This window comes from Notothenia rossii, assembly GCF_949606895.1.
Source record: "Notothenia rossii genome assembly, chromosome: 8".
NCBI classification, from domain to species: domain Eukaryota; kingdom Metazoa; phylum Chordata; class Actinopteri; order Perciformes; family Nototheniidae; genus Notothenia; species Notothenia rossii.
The window spans coordinates 21838803-21854696 of record NC_136906.1 but is presented as its reverse complement, the minus strand read 5'-3'; the positions used below and the strand labels follow the sequence as shown (position 1 = coordinate 21854696).

The following is a 15894-nucleotide window of genomic DNA, read 5'->3' as shown; positions in this document are numbered from 1 at the left end:
ACTTTGAAATAAATAAAATATATAGCTGCACCCTAAAAAGAGTTAAAGGTAGGGTAGGTAAGAATGGAGAAACCAGCTCGAGTGCGCTAGAATTTGAAAATACACAACCGGAAAAAATAGGCCTCTTCCTTCAGACTTTCTTACAGAGTCCCTCCTCCAACACATACGAACGCGCATCATCAATGAGGCCACGAGATAAGTTTGTGCACAGATGGAACAGAGATGGAAGGCTGACAGGCATGTAGGCCATCCAGTTATTTTAGCCGGGTCGGCTAAAATGATTGGTCGTGCTTTTTACAGCGCTACGGCTTCCAGAGATGAATTTTTGTATGTATTTATTGTCAAAGCATTTAATATATTCATTGCTATCGGGACGTTAAGAGCATTCCATGGAATATAACAAAAAGTGTTTTCTGAAATAAATTACATACCCCATTGAATTATGACTGAAGATCGTCAGCTGTCTTCCTCTCCCGTGTTGTTCCTCGATACGTAAAGGTTGCAGCACCTTTGACAACTTCTCTCTAGATATCAAACATACCGGTAAACCAGCATTGTTTGCTGTGAAAAAATATAACTCTGTCCACACAGAATTAAATCCTGTGTCCCTCCGGTACTTTTCTTTGATTTATCCATAGTTCGCTCATCGAGCCGGAGGTCCCCGCGCGAGTGCCTCCAAGAAAAGGCGCTCGCGCGGGACCGTAGCAGGATGTGACGCATATTTTAGTTGACCTAATTAAAACCGTTTTGTTTTTTATTTATGTGGCACAGTATCACCTCAAAATACAAGATACGAAACATTTTCAACCGTGCAACAAAATACAAATAGTCCTACAAGTACTTTTATTTTATTTCCTTCTTATTTTTGTCTAAGCTCAAGGGAGCCAGAGCAGAGGGCTTAAAGGGCCGCATGCGGCCCGTGGGCCGCGGGTTGCCGACCCCTGATCTAGTGTGTGTATATCTCTCCATATATCTGTGATTCCTAGTTCCTTCAGTTGTATGTTCATGTATCTGACAATATGTGTCCTAGCCTTCCTTGTACTTGTTGTATCTAAATCATAGTTTAGTACCACATTGAAGTGCCCCCCGCAAATCAGGATTCCTTTCATTTCCACAGCTATGATATCAAACAATTCCTTAAAAAAAGTCTGATCGTTGTCCGGTGGGGCGTAAACATTAATTAGTGTAACCATTTGTCCTTCCATTTTCCCCCTTGATCACCACATACCTCCCCTCTGTCATATATTTCTTTGTTTATTTCAAATTTTACTGAGTTCCCAATTAGTGTAGCCACCCCTCTCCTACCTTGCTTAAATGAACTATAAAATGTGTTGTTATATCCATACCTTTTCAGTTTTTCATGTTCTTGTACTGATAGGTGAGTTTCTTGCAATAAGATAACCTGCATCTCCTCCTTTCTAAATTTGGTTAATACTTTCCCCCTTTTAATCGGATTGTTCAAACCATTTACATTTAACGACACCATTTTGATTCCCCTACGTTGCATTATATTTCCCTTCAAAGCATATTTTCGTTCCCTCCATGTCACAAAAAACAATATATATATAGTAGCAGCAACCGCTAAGCTAAACAAATACAATTTAAACATCAGAACTTGGTCTTCCAAGGTTTTCGGGGGTTTCAAAAATATCCCCCTTTCCCCCGCTGGTGGGTGAAAGGTAAGGCCTCTCCTAGTGAGAGGGCCCCCCCTAGTGGCGGAGATCTCTCCTGTGGCTGATCTCCCGAGCTCACTATAATTGTCCAGCGTGTGGTTTAAACTCCGGAGCTCCCGGCCGGAACTCTGTGAACATTTTTCATAAAGTCTTTAAACTCCTGGTCTCTGCATTGGCGATGGAGGTGATTCTATGTTTCTAGTGAATTAGCACTTCTTTAAATTAGTCTGAATCAAATCGTAAAATGTTATAGATAAATAATTCCCCAGCCTGCATACATGTCCATACAGGTTCCTTTTATAAAAACAAATAACAATCTTTCTTACTCACCCACTGCAGTGTTTCAAAGGTATTTTCGGGGCACAGAATAAAAGGCTAGAGCATTTATAAGTAATTTGGTTAAATCTGTTTGTGTCTGTGCTGTCTTTTTCTGATCGCCGTGGCCCGTCACCTCTCATCCTTCTGTCTTTTCAACGCCGTATCTTGTTCCCTCATAGACTACTCATCAACACCCCCGATACGGTGCCGGTCTTCCCTCACTCCCATCCCCGCTCTCGTCTCCGAAGTCTGGTCCACTTGCGCGCTGCCTCCAGTCTCTGCAGCAGCGTAGCTCTCTCTACTCCCGGGTCCGGCACCTGCCAGCCTCTCTGGCACATCGCCCTCGCCGCGTCCGGAGCACTCTTATACACTATCGTTCCTTCGTTCCAGTAAACCCTCAGTGTTTCTATTGGAGATTGAAAACGAATCCCCTTATCTTTCGGAATTCTCTTGAGCCCTGCATATTTCTAACGTTTAACCGCCACCTCAGAAGAATAATCGTGGTCGAATGTCACTCTCCGTCCCTTCACTTCCATCGCCGTTCACCAGGCCGTCTTAATGTCTTTCTCCTTGACCTCGAACCTCAAGAAGTTGACAATAATGGCTCTTGGGGGTTTGTCTGGTTGTGGTTTTGGAGCAGGTGCCCTGTGCGCCGTTTTAATCTCCAACTTAATATTCTCCGACATTCCCAGCTCCTTGTGAATTAACCTGTCAACATACTCGGAGATCGAGTCTCCCTCTATTCCCTCCTTCAACCCCCAGATTCGTATATTATTTCTTCTCGACCTCCATATGTCGGACAGCTAAACTTGGAGCTTGGTTTGTTGTTCAAGATAGGCCGTAATAATGTCCTGGACGTCGGTACTCCACTCCTCGACCCCAGCCGTACGTTCTTCTAGGATCTCCATATCCTTCTTTTGGGCCCGCATCTCCGCCTCAGCGGTCTCGAAGTTTCTATTTGTTTCCTCTCTGAAGCTATCAAGCCCTTGCTTCATATCTTCTCCGTGTTTGTCCATATATTCTCTCAGTTGTCCCATTTCTTCACGTACTCTTACATTTTCTTCCATCCGGCTGCCAATTTGATCCAGTTTAGCATCCATGTTGTGCTGGGCTTTTTCGAGTTTATCCCGCATGGCATCTAAGCTAGTCTGCAGCGCCGACACCCAGCTAGGTTGCTCGTCATTGCTAGCTTTAGCGTTAGCCGTTAGCGGCTGACTGTGTTCCGTCTGGACCTGCATCTCTCCCGGCTGTTTTTCGGCTTTCGTCTTTTTCTCCGTTCCTTTCTTATTTACTGATTTGCTCATGACCTATTCTTCCAACTTCGAATCGCATTTATAGGGGTTTTCTTCCTTTTTGAACTTATTCGGCCGGGAGCTCCTCTTCTTAGCTGCTTATCGCCTCACGTGTAAACCGGAAGTCATTCATATCTTATTTTACCTTAACATTTATTTATGCATTTTTTTTATATCTCCAGTTTTAAATGATATTTTTGGTTACTGTCCTATAGTATACATTGGAATGATTTCAAACCTGTTTATCCCAATAATTATAAAGGAGTGCCTTGGAAATATGTGTTTACATAAATTGTGACCAAACCGTTTGAACTTAGACTAAAGTTAACTATCTAAACACTCAAGAGTCCTTTACCTCACTGAGCTGTAGTTATCAGCCTCTCAGTCTGACTGGAGAGGACTCTCCCTCCACATTATTGTAGAAACATCTTCTTATATCCGTTAGAGCAGCTAGCACCAGATTCTAATAACAACAGCGCTGGTACCGGTGCACCCTCCCTCTCTCCCTCGGTCACTCTCATTTTGGCTGTGAGCTGCGGGCGCCAGATAAACCAACATCCCCCATTTTCATCACTTACAGCGCCCATCGTACAGGGCAAATGAAACATGGAACCGGGGTGAAAAGGGTGTTACATTGACTTAATTATGAATATTGTTACATCAAGGCCGAAAATTTGGATGAGCACCAACTGTCAAAAAAAATTGTTTCCCTCCCAAGAACTGCCAGCGCAGCGCCTCCCCAGATCTGGCGCCCTAGGCGAACATCTATAACGCGGCTACGGGCCAGCCCTGAGTTCATATCATAGGTTCATATCATAGACCAGTGGTTCTCAACTGGTGGGTCGCGACCCAAAAGTGGGTCGCGGACCCGTTTCTAGTGGGTCGCGGATGTGTGAGTGAAGAACAAAAAAAGAAAAAAAAGAAAGAAATTGGAATTCTTTTTTTTTTTGCGGGGGGGGGGGGGGGAAGTCAACTTTTATTTTGAAGGCCCTATTTTCTAACGCTGTGCATGCAGTCGGCGTTGGACTGAAAGTACCGGAGACCATAAACGGTTTTGAAAACTTCTGTCACGTACTGATCATCTTCTCAATAAAATATCTTTGCTGATGTTTTTTCGAGTCTTCTGGCCAATCAGAATCAAGATTGTTGCCGGAAGTCCCCACGGAGAATAACCTTGCGGTAGAACTCTTCTTTATACATCCATGGGTACAACTTCAGATAAAAATGAACACATAATGAAATATGACCCCCGGTTTGATGATTGACAGGTCACAGAACAATGGTGAAAAACAAACAATGGCATAACATATTATTAATATGTCGGGTAGTAATAGATTTATTTTATTTTTTCTCAGAGTGTACCAGAATGCATAGTTTATGGTAGTATTTCTAAAAATCTCCTGGGGGAGAATCCCCCCAGACCCCCTGCTGGGGTTGGGTTTTCAGCATGTGTGCCTTTTTATATAGTTCAGCTTTGATTCCATCATCTTATTAAACCTTTTTTAAAAGCATACTTTAGTTCTGTGAAGGGATATATGCACTGTACTTCACTTGTATTAATATTGTATGCTGAAAAGCGTAAATATTACAGCACGTTTTTTTGTTGAATAGATTTGAGTGCTTCAAAATGTTGGGTCGCGATGTATTGACCAAGTAAAAAGTGGGTCCCGAGGCCTGACCAGTTGAGAACCACTGTATATATAAATGGACGTAGGGTCTGTGACGTCACCCATAGGATTCTGCAGAGTTGCAGAGAAGCCCTTAATAGGCGGCAGGGCCGGACTGGGACTATAAGTCAGGCCGGGAATTATACACCCAGCCAGGCCACTACCAGTTTTTTTGGGGGACGTTTTGCTGGATGTATCTTCAAATATTTACAGCGTTGCTGCCTGTAGTGATAGCCCTTAAATCTACCACCCAAATAGAAACATATGGACATAGGTTACTGTTAAAAAAAAGTGTGCATATGTATTTGGTAACCTATCCATGTGAACCTCTAGGGGGGTCCGGGGGCATGCTCCCCCGGGAAGATATTTTTTATTTATTTTTGAGTGAAATGCATCAATCTGGAAACACCCATATGAAACAGAACTGTACATTTAAAGAAATGTAAATGTATAGTTTCATTCTTATTAATATCTACCTATAGTGATATCTGTTCAAGCTGCTGTGTTGTTTTTGTTCATTCTGAAAAACAAAATAATTTTAAATCCCATTTAGTTAACTACAGCACTCAATTCAACGAAAAAGTTAACAGGAGCTATCCATATCCGCTAGTGTATTCCACATATTGGCAAAGTAATCACCAAAGCTCATTCCATATTGACTTACAGTCACACAGCACCACTTTGTTAAACACAACCACAGCCATCAATGCACTCTATTTGAACACTCTTTCCTACATACCATTTAATCTTCTCATCAACATTTGCCCCTCAATACAAGTCACAAAAGGATTCATATAAGAATGCTATGATATTATGCTACCTAAAAAACACGCAGTGTTTCCACTAGGATGGAGTCATAGCAGCGGTGCTAAGGCACGTGGGCCCAGCATAATGTGAGCGCGGACCGCGTAGCATTTTTTTGTGTTTGCGCCCCGCCAATTTGTTTCTATGTGACAGCACAAGAAAGACTTGAGGCCTAGTACCAGGGCCGGTTCTAGCCAATTTGCTGCCCTAGGCGAGATTTTATATGTAAAGAATAAATGAAAAATCTCTACAAAAGGCAAATACACTACTAAAACAGAAACTTATTGACATAGGTAATATACGTAAAAATAGCTTCAAATGTATTCATTATTGTATGTAGCCTATGCCCCCCCGGGAAGATATTTTTGAACATTTTAAAGTAAAATGCTTCAATCTGGTGCACTTTGAGCACACAATTACTAGAGACCTGGGGCCGTATTCACAAAGGATCTTAGGGCTAAAAGTAGCTCCTAACTGGCGAATTTAGGAGAAACTCCTAAACATAATGGGCGTGTCAGTCTTACATTTAGGACTCCTAATTTTATTCACTAAGAACAATTCACAAAGTATTTTAGGCCTAAAAGTAGCACCTAAGTTTAGGAGAGCTTAAAAGTCCTCGAGAGGACTCCTAACTCAGTAAGACCTATTCACAAAGAATCTGAAAATGGCTGCGAGACGAAATGTTTTGGAGACAATGGAAGACTGTGAATTGATCAAGAGATATAGGCTAAATCGTGAGGGTATCAAACTTGTTGTGGAATTAGTGCGGGATGCAATAAAATCCCCGACTAACAGGAATAACCCTATTAGTCCGGAAATAAATTTTTTGGCAACACTACGATATTTAGCAACAGGGAAAATGCAACTTTGCAATGCCGACGATTTAGTAATATCGCAACCATCAGTCAGCCGTGCCATAAACCAAACCATCAACGCGCTCTCTAGACCACATATCATCCAACAGTTTATCCGGTTTCCTTTGGACAATCAACAACTACACAGGATCAAAGCCAACTTCATGGCAATTGCAGGTATGCCCGTTGTGGTCGGTGCACATAAAAATAATTGCGCCATCAAAAGATGAGGACGTGTTCGTCAATAGAAAGAAAGTACATTCCATCAACACGCAGATTGTTTTCATTCATCATGATAAGGGGACTTGAACGGTGGTATGGGCTGTTATTGAAAGTGTTTAAGTGCTGGAAATATGCTCATTGGATAATAGTTTGCAGGGTGCTTTTAATTGCCTCCTTGATTTAATGCAATTTACGTATTTTTATTGTTTGCTCTCTCTCTTTAACGTGCATATACAACGTCATTATCGTGGTCTGCACAAACTTGTCATCATGCGTGTATTCTGCTAACTGCACTGTCCATAACTATTTGATAGGAATACATTTATAGCCTAGGCTATTTCCTTGTTTTTCGGTGATTTAGTGGGCTCGTTTGTGGGATGTTGCGGATGAGTTTCACCGAGACCGCCTGCTCTGAACAACCAATCACCGTACTGACCGCTTCTAAACTCATGCACGAGAATCGACGTAATCCATAGCAACGGCGCGTCACTCTTAGTGATTTATCCTTAGTATGAGTAGGTCTCAGCGGCTTTGTGAATAACTTTTAAGAAAAAACTCCTACGTAAAATGTTTTAGTGCGAGTTAGGAGCACTCCTAGCGGGAGTACCCCCTGATCTAGGGGGTACAACTCTAAAACACCCATATGAAAAAGATTGGTTTACATTTGAATAATCAAATAAGTATATGAACATCGTGTTACACGATTGTATTATTTTGTCTGCAAAAAGGATTTAGATGCCAGCTTCAGCCCATCTATTCAATGCAGCAACATTACAATTCAGTTACTTCAGGTTAGCAGCAACTTAAACTTAACAGAAGTCTGAATCTGGTTTTCTCTGATCAGAGCAGTGAACATTTTTTGTACGTATTTTATCATCTAATAATAATAATAATAATAATAATAAATTGTATTTATGAAACACCTTTCATTGCTAAAATCAATCCCAAAGTGCTACAGTAGGCATAAGAAACAAATAAAAGTTTGGAAATCTGAACAAACAGATTTAAATGTTAAAATATTTGTTTTTATTTAAGATCAAATAATCAATACTAAGAATCACATGTACAGTACATATGTTTTTAAACTAACTGCAGGCTCTGCAAATCCCCCTCCCCTGAAACTACATAATGCACCTTTGGAGATGCTCTCTTACCCTAGAAGGTAAGCTGGCGGCGCATCAACTCACTGGTCTCTGCGACCTTGTCAATGACATTGTGAATGTCAAGTCCCATAAGGATTTCCTTCTCTGTTGACATCAGCAAAAAAGCCTCAAGGCGGTCCTGGGTCATGGAGGTCCTGAGTCTGTTCTTCACAAATTTAAGGGTGGAGAAAGTCCTTTCACAGGCAACTTGTGTAACAGACAAGGTCAGTAAGAACTTGTATCCCAGTCCAATGATATGGTATGCATCTGTTAAGAGGTTGTAATGAGACATGATATGACAGCATATGGGACAGTTCTTACATGTGAAACAGCTTCTGTTCTCCAACTCCAGGCCCTCCTCAGGATCCACAGTCTGTCCACTCTCCCCAGGCAGCCCACTGACTGTTGATCCCCTGATGGTATAGTTATCTAAAGGTGACATATTCAGTGTCTCCCATTGATTTGCAAGGCTATTCAGTCCTGCCTGCAAGGTCCCAACTGTAGCCCGCTCATCAAATTTCAGCAGGCATTTGCTAAGCTCCTCCAGAGCCACTTTCTGTAGGCCTTTACTCCTTATTTGAGGGAAGTTTTTGAGATCCATACAGACAAAGTCAGAGCACAGCACTGCATTGGCTGCATATCGACGTTGTAGGCTGTCTGTGACAGTGTCGAGGATGACATTATGTGCTTTGATCTAGGGGTGCAACAACTAATCGACTTAATCGATAATAATCGATTACCAAATTAGTTGCCAACTAATTCAGTTGTCGATTCGTTGGTGACGTCATCACGTGTGTTTTACGCGCCGTTAAGCTCCAAAGTTATTGGTCTTTTTATCGGTACTGGAGACATTTAAAAAATATATGTCATGTATTATTGCTACAAAAACATTATATCGCAGTCTTAGTGTCGCCAACTCTTTTCTAACATGCAAAAAGACAAACAAATGCGTCTATGATGTATTTTCGATCAGACGAGATCTCTCTCCCCCGTCTGTGTGGGAGGGGGCGGGGCAGTTTACACACACGCAGCTGCTACATGCAGCAACACACTGCGGAGATGGCGGAGAGAACACGCTCCGAGGTGTTGTTAAAATTTACCCGTCTTGAGGTGGACAATGCTCGTTACCAAAAGTGCAATAAGAATTTAGCATGTAAGGGCGGTAACACGAGCAATTTGTCTAAACATTTAGCAAAAGTGCACCACATTCAGACGGAGAAATGCACCGGGTTCGACTGTCTTTCTAGTAGCTCTGTAGCCCCATCCACGAGTAACGTTTCCACGTCAGGTGTTATGTATGCTAGCAGCAACACACAGAGTTAACTACATTATACAAACATGGGTTAATGATTAGAGGTAACTGAGTTATTTATTTAGTTAAAGTTTCAGCTATTCTGTTTACAATTCTGTTATCAGATTATTTAGTACGATTTGTTAAAACGTTGTTTCTTTTGATGTGAAATATTATTTATTTAATTTAAATAAAAAGCTATGTTAATTTTGTTCAAAATGTGTTTAGTTAATTTAATAATATATGTATTTTTGAATCAAGTATTCATCTTTATTTTCCGAATAGTCGATTAATCGTTTCATTAATCAATAGATTAATCGATTATCAAATTAGTCGTTTGTTGCAGCACCACTTTGATCTATAGTTTCTCTCAGCATCTGAAACAGGCTCATCTTGTGCCACTTCACCTGGCATGGATTTCTTTTTTCTGACTCGTTTCTCTGGGAGGGCAGTCTGAACTTCCAAATCGCACTCATCCTGTTCCTGTAGAATGCCATTTGCCCACACCACAAACTCATCTGCAGCTTTCTTAACACCATCAAAGTCCCTGGTACACTTTCTCCGGCTGTCTTCAGTTCCCTTCACCAAGTGTTGAGCAGTAAGAATGTCCATACCACTGGTCTGCAGATATTTTGATACGGGGGAAGTCTGTTCAAATATCCGGAGAAAAACCTGTGCTGTAAGTATGGTTTCGTACTTCAGAAGTGCCTCAATGTATCCTCTGGCTTTAACTCTCACAGTAGGCTTCATAGTGTCATCAAGCTCTATCCTTGTCATGGTGATCACTAAGTCGATATAAAGGGCATGGCCAGGATTTCCAAAACAGCCAAATACTTTGTGTAAGGCTTGTATCTTTGACCACCAGCGAGTTTCTCCTATCGGAGCAAGCCGTCTGTGTCTGTTGTCCTAACTGACTTCGTCCCACAGGTTCATCCGTTTGTAAGACTCCCTGATGAAAACTGCTAAATCATTTAGCAACGAGAAGAGGGATTCACTTGAAACGACGACTCCAGTAGTGTCTGTTAACACAAGGTTCAAAACATGTGCATAACACCATATGTGGACTTGGTTGGGAGACTCTCTGGTGATCAATGTAGAGAATCCCTTGTATTGCCGATGCAAGTTAGCAGCTCCATCAGTCGAGTTACCAACACATGTCTTGATGTCAATGTCAACTTTCTCCAGAGTTTTTTTCACCAGCTCCACAAAGAATGCTCCTGTTGAAGACTCACCATCAATGACAGCTATAAGCCTCTCATGAATGACATCAGTCACATACCTCAGGACTACTGCACACTGGTCCTTGGATGTCAGATCTTGTCTTGTGTCAAGTTGGATCGAAAACATATTTGCCTTTTTAACTTCACTCGCAACAGTGTGTTGGATTAAAATACGAATGACATCAATGATTTTGTTCACTGTTTGCTTTGAGAGCAGAGTTAGTAAAGACCCCCTTCCTGCACCTCCAGCCTCATGCAACCTCTTGCTCCTCTTAATGCAGTCGTTGAGGTGTTCTTGAAGGGTGGTATCATATTTGCTCAGCAGCATAATAATGTCCAAGAAGTTCCCATGATCCAAGGCCACATTTTCAAGGCTATACGCTGCTTCATGACTTCCACCCCTGTAGCTGAGTCCACGCTTACCAATTAATGTTATGACATTAACCACACGCTCCATAACTTGTCTTTTCTTCCTCACTTCCTCTCGGTGGGCTGACATTTGTTTGTCTCTTAGTAGGCTACTGATATCAGCTCTGCTTGCTCTCAGGAAATATGCATTTGCACTATCTTGATGCAACCCGCTTCTTTCATGCTCTTCAATTCTCTGGTGAACATGCTCCCATGGCTGCAGGCCTCCTTTCACAAAAGTATTGTCACTGGCAGGCTTGGCAAACATGAGACACAGCGAGCAATACAGAGAATTCGATGATTCACAGTAAGTTAACCATTTCCTATTTGTTTCATCCTTGCTGTGGAATATTTTAGGAATGGCTTTCTTGGAAGTTTGTTGTGGGTGGTAAGAAAAAAATAAGTCAAAATCTTTTGGCTGAGGGCGAGCAAAATAATCAAAAGGCCTCTCTGTGTCAACTTCCTGTACTTCCTGTCGTTCCCTGTCTTTCTCCTCAGTTGCAATTTCCCTGCTGGACCCTGAATCTTCACTAGTCTTTTCGACCTCCTCAGCATCGGCTGGTACTGAATAAGAGCCAGCATAAGGATTAAACTCGTATCAATAACTATATGTAACAGTAACTTATTAGGAGAACATGAACACAGCTTGCTTATACTGTTGTCATTACATTTCCTTTGGTTTTGTTCAGTGTTTTCATAGTCATAGCCTATTGAAACAGTTTCCTCTGTACCTGCCAGTTCTGTCCTAGCACTGAGCTCTGCCTGCATCTCTCCCTCAGGGTCATCACCATCAGCGTCATCTGATAGTGTTACTTAATAAGGAGAACATGTAATCACATTAACTATTAATCTCACTAATATCTATAACATGTCCCACTGTGGACTGTTTGCGCTATACCTGCCAGTTCCTCTGTGCTGGTGCTTGGTTCTCCCTGTGAAGGACCGGCACTGCTATTATCTCCACCTTTGCAAAGGAAAAAGAATGAGGAGCACAACTTATTTTCAATTGACTCACGGTCCAGAGTACATTATAACTGTATAATGGCCTATTCAAGTTTACTTCACGTAGGCCAATGCCAATGTTGGTGGTTTTGAGGGAGATCCAGTACTATAGTTAATAACGACACTTATTTGTATCACTTAGTTCAAGTTAGTTGACCCTATATTTGCATGGCCTAATAACATACTTATTGTCTCCCCCTTTGATGCACAGTTATTCACTCACAGTATGGGGTATGTAGCCCCAGTTAGCTGCAGTCTAACGGTTATATTAGCCTATATATTAGCCTTGAATAACATTAAGGACATGTTTGTGTTTTTTGTAGCCTCACAGTCTCAGTCACACAGGGTCTGCCACTAACATAACATTGGACTGAGAAACTGTTTTGTTGACAGTCAGTCGATGTGCACATCAGACTACAATATAGAAAGAAATGTTGCTCATAATGTTGGCTAACTTACTTTCGGCTTCGTCATTCTGTACCATACGGGGGGTTCTGAATAAATCTGTGATTTTAGCACATTTCGCTGCCTCCTCCTCGCGGGCTTTTTTCTTTTTCTCTTTTTCCCTCTCTGCACCACCTTTCCTCCTTTTTTTCGCAGGATGGGGGTCCATCCATCCACAATAATTAAGCTTGCCACCGGCGTCAGTTCAGTCAGTCCAGTCCACACTAATTCAAACGGCAGCGCGCTGGTCTCATGAGAAACGTCACATCTTCATTATTCTCCTGAAATGTAAATGTGCCCAATCGCTAGTCTGACAGGTGCGTCTTTCTCACTGCGCCTCCTATGTGCGCCTCATACCGGTGCAACTTTATTTTGGACATTCATGGATTTGGCCTGCAGTCACTGCATCTGGGCTGAATTAAACACGTATTATTTTAGTCTTGTGTTACACAGGCCATGTCAGCAGCAGGCCAGATCATATTATGCCAGCGTTGCGTTCACAAGACATAAAAAAAAAAAAAAATCTCAGGCCAGCAGGCCACTTAACAGGCCAGGCCATCGGAAAACCTCCCAGTCCTCCCAATGGCCAGTCCGGGCCTGTCAGGCGGAGTCGGCCCCTAACGGCTCGACAGTGACGTCAGAGTTCAACTCCCGCCTACTCCAAATAAGGGCAAAGAGGCGGAGCCAAGGCGGGACCTGCTGCCACCGAGCTGAAAGTTCCAGAGCTAGCTGAAGCTACCAAGCTAATCTAACATTCTCCCCAACTGCACACTGCCATGGCATTTTACGTTTCTAAGGTAAGCGGACATGAAACTATTCAGCAAAACTATAAATAATAATCTAAGTTATTGAGTTTTTAGCATAATACTTCAGAATCTTAAAATCCCTTAACGTTTGTATGCAGTTGTGCTAAATTCAACACTGGACTCAAGCAAATATTAATATGTTTGCATGACATTAGTTATTTATATTTTGATATCACTTAACTATACGTTTAATACATTTAAGTCAAGCTAAGGTACATGTGATGGTAGCTAGTTAGTGCTCTTACCTGTGAGGCCTCCTCCAAACAGCACAATAACCAGACTGTATCATTAAAACAAACTACCAGTTCTAGATCCTTGACTTTAGACAAACAATTAAAAAGACAACATGTATTTAAAGACCAATCTTTATTTGAATGTGCCTCTTAAACTGATATATTAGTTATACAGTAATAGTATTGACAATCTAAAAAAACTGAGCAACTCAACTGTCAACTTTATATTTCTTATTGTCTAAAGCATTTATTATTTTCATTTTCCCCCTCTCATATTCAGTGTGGACGGATTGAGACAGCGTGGTGTCCAGAAAGCTGCAGAGACTTCAGGGAGAAACCTCCGTGTGATGGACGTCCTGTCTGTTTGGTTGGCCCGGAGAGGACTGAGGGTCTTTCCTCTGCGAGGAGGACCAGGCCTGATGGAGGAGCCCATGCTGGGCAAAGCTGATACCAACTGCACAGGCCTAGTCTGTCACTTTATTTGACTAAATGTGTTTACTTACACATTTAATAGTTTTACACCTTCTGTCCATATGTGCTTTTTATTTAAAACATTTGATTAACTTTTGGTTCACATTTCAATAAATTGTATTTGTATTTGCACTCCTTTTGTCCATTATTCTCACTGAAAATGTTAGATTACACATTCACATCTGACTGAAGATTGGCCCCATTTATTTGTGATGTTGCAAACTGCGGTACAAGGTACAAGTGATGTGAAGCTCATAAAGTGAGGCAAATAGAAATAATCAGCTGATGGAGTGTAGATGTGGAAATCGGTGCATTCGATCAGCTGACTGTTTTTACAATAAAAGTAGTTTCTTAGTGTACTGGTCTTAAAATCTCATAGCATCAGCTTTTAATGTTCCTCTTGGATGTTCTTCTTGACCCTCAGAGAAGGAGAACATGTTGTGTCTTTCAGGCATGTCCTTTCCTAACAAAAATGACAGGAAACATAAAACATATTATTGCAGAACAAGTGTGTTATTTATGAAAGCGGTGTGTTTGTGTGTTTAGGGGCTGTAGATGTATTTTGTAATTGTACGGTTTTATTTTATTTCAACAGTGAGCTACAAAGACAATCAGATTATGAATGAACAGTATGAAGTTCATCAACATTGAAATATATGTTATCAAAATAATATTTAAATGTTATCAAAACGTAGTGCAACTGTAGAAGCTTGCTCTGTTGTCTGAAATAATCACTTTTACCACGTTTTTTACAGACAATATTGAGAGATAAATAGTAGCAGTTCTCACTATGTGTTAAATATCTTTGCCTTCAATACATTAAAATAGAAAGCTGACAAAATCATATTGCTTGTTAACATCTAAATGTAAGTATTTGCATGGAAAAAAAACCCAACTTAACTGATGTGTAGGTGATCTAGTATTTAGTATTGTTTAATGGAATGTATATCAATGTATTCAAGTCAATACTTAATTCATTTAAACCAATATCTTTCTTGATTCTTTGTACAGTATGAAAAAAAGAGCCTTTGTACCTGTGCTGAAGTTCACTGCTGTGAGGAGTCCAGTTCTGTCTCTCACTCTGGTCCAGCCTGTCTGCATCACCTGGACACCTTAAACCAGGGGTCGGCAACCCTTGGCACGCACCGTAACCAGTGGCACACTAGGAATAAGTGGAATAAGTGTGCAAAATATTGAAATTGTATTTTCGGATCCTGAACGAGACCACCGCCAGAGCTCATCTCCCCGTTACCTGCAGAAGAAAGCCATGCACGTAATGCAGCCCCGCTCTTTAACTCCAGGCGACTTTCTGCCGCTTTCCTCCGTGGTGAAACGATCAGCACTGCACTAATTGCAGTACCCATAATGAGCTGTACACATGCCGCAGTTTTTGCGTGGCTGTGTATTTAGTTGAAAGCCCAGTGGCGATCTGCTCATCTCTCATCGAAATAATATGCTACAAAGGGGCGGACTGGCCATCTGTGTGTTGAACTTCCCTGTCGGCTCCCAGACCGTAGTCGAGGAGGGCAGAAGCAACAAGCTTCAGGTTCAATAACCCACTTTAACTTCAATGACTGGAGAGAGGCGAGCTCTTCTTAGGAGGCCGTTGCATTTATTTAGCTGTTCTTCTGTTTCACAAAATACATCACAGACCTCTGTTTTTCTGCTTCCTCGTTTCACTTCCAGAAACATACACACGTTCCCTCACTGTCGCTCTACCATCCACAAACACACATGCACAAGCCACACCCCTCTCTCTCTCTCTCTCTCTCTCTCTCTCTCTCTCTCTCTCTCTCTCTCTCTCTCTCTCTCTCTCTCTCTCTCTCTCTCTCTCTCTCTCTAAAGGGACAGCGATCTCATCTCACTCTGCATGACCCTATTATCATAACATGTGTGCTCTGGAGAATCACAGAACGAACGATCGTCCTTATTATTATGCCGTTTAAACCAATTATTTAAATGTGTTTGTTAAATTTGGCATCATGTAAGTTGCGCTGACAGGTCCACACACTGCCTCCAGCGAGGCTCCCCCGCCCTCCTGCTGATA

The 15894-nt window shown here is 41.7% G+C and overlaps 1 protein-coding gene and 1 long non-coding RNA gene across 3 annotated transcripts in view; one reads left to right on the top strand and one right to left on the bottom strand.

The window, feature by feature from the left end:
- The window catches only part of cdk21 (cyclin-dependent kinase 21), a 49052-nt gene that overhangs the window by 12759 nt on the left and 20399 nt on the right, over window positions 1-15894 (top strand). The gene's annotated exons all lie outside the window — the stretch shown is intronic.
- On the bottom strand, window positions 6591-15674 carry LOC307017084. The gene is made up of 2 exons (XR_013802010.1): window positions 11790-15674; window positions 6591-11703 (listed from the first exon to the last, which is right to left on the bottom strand). It is a non-coding gene; the product is annotated as an uncharacterized lncRNA (long non-coding RNA).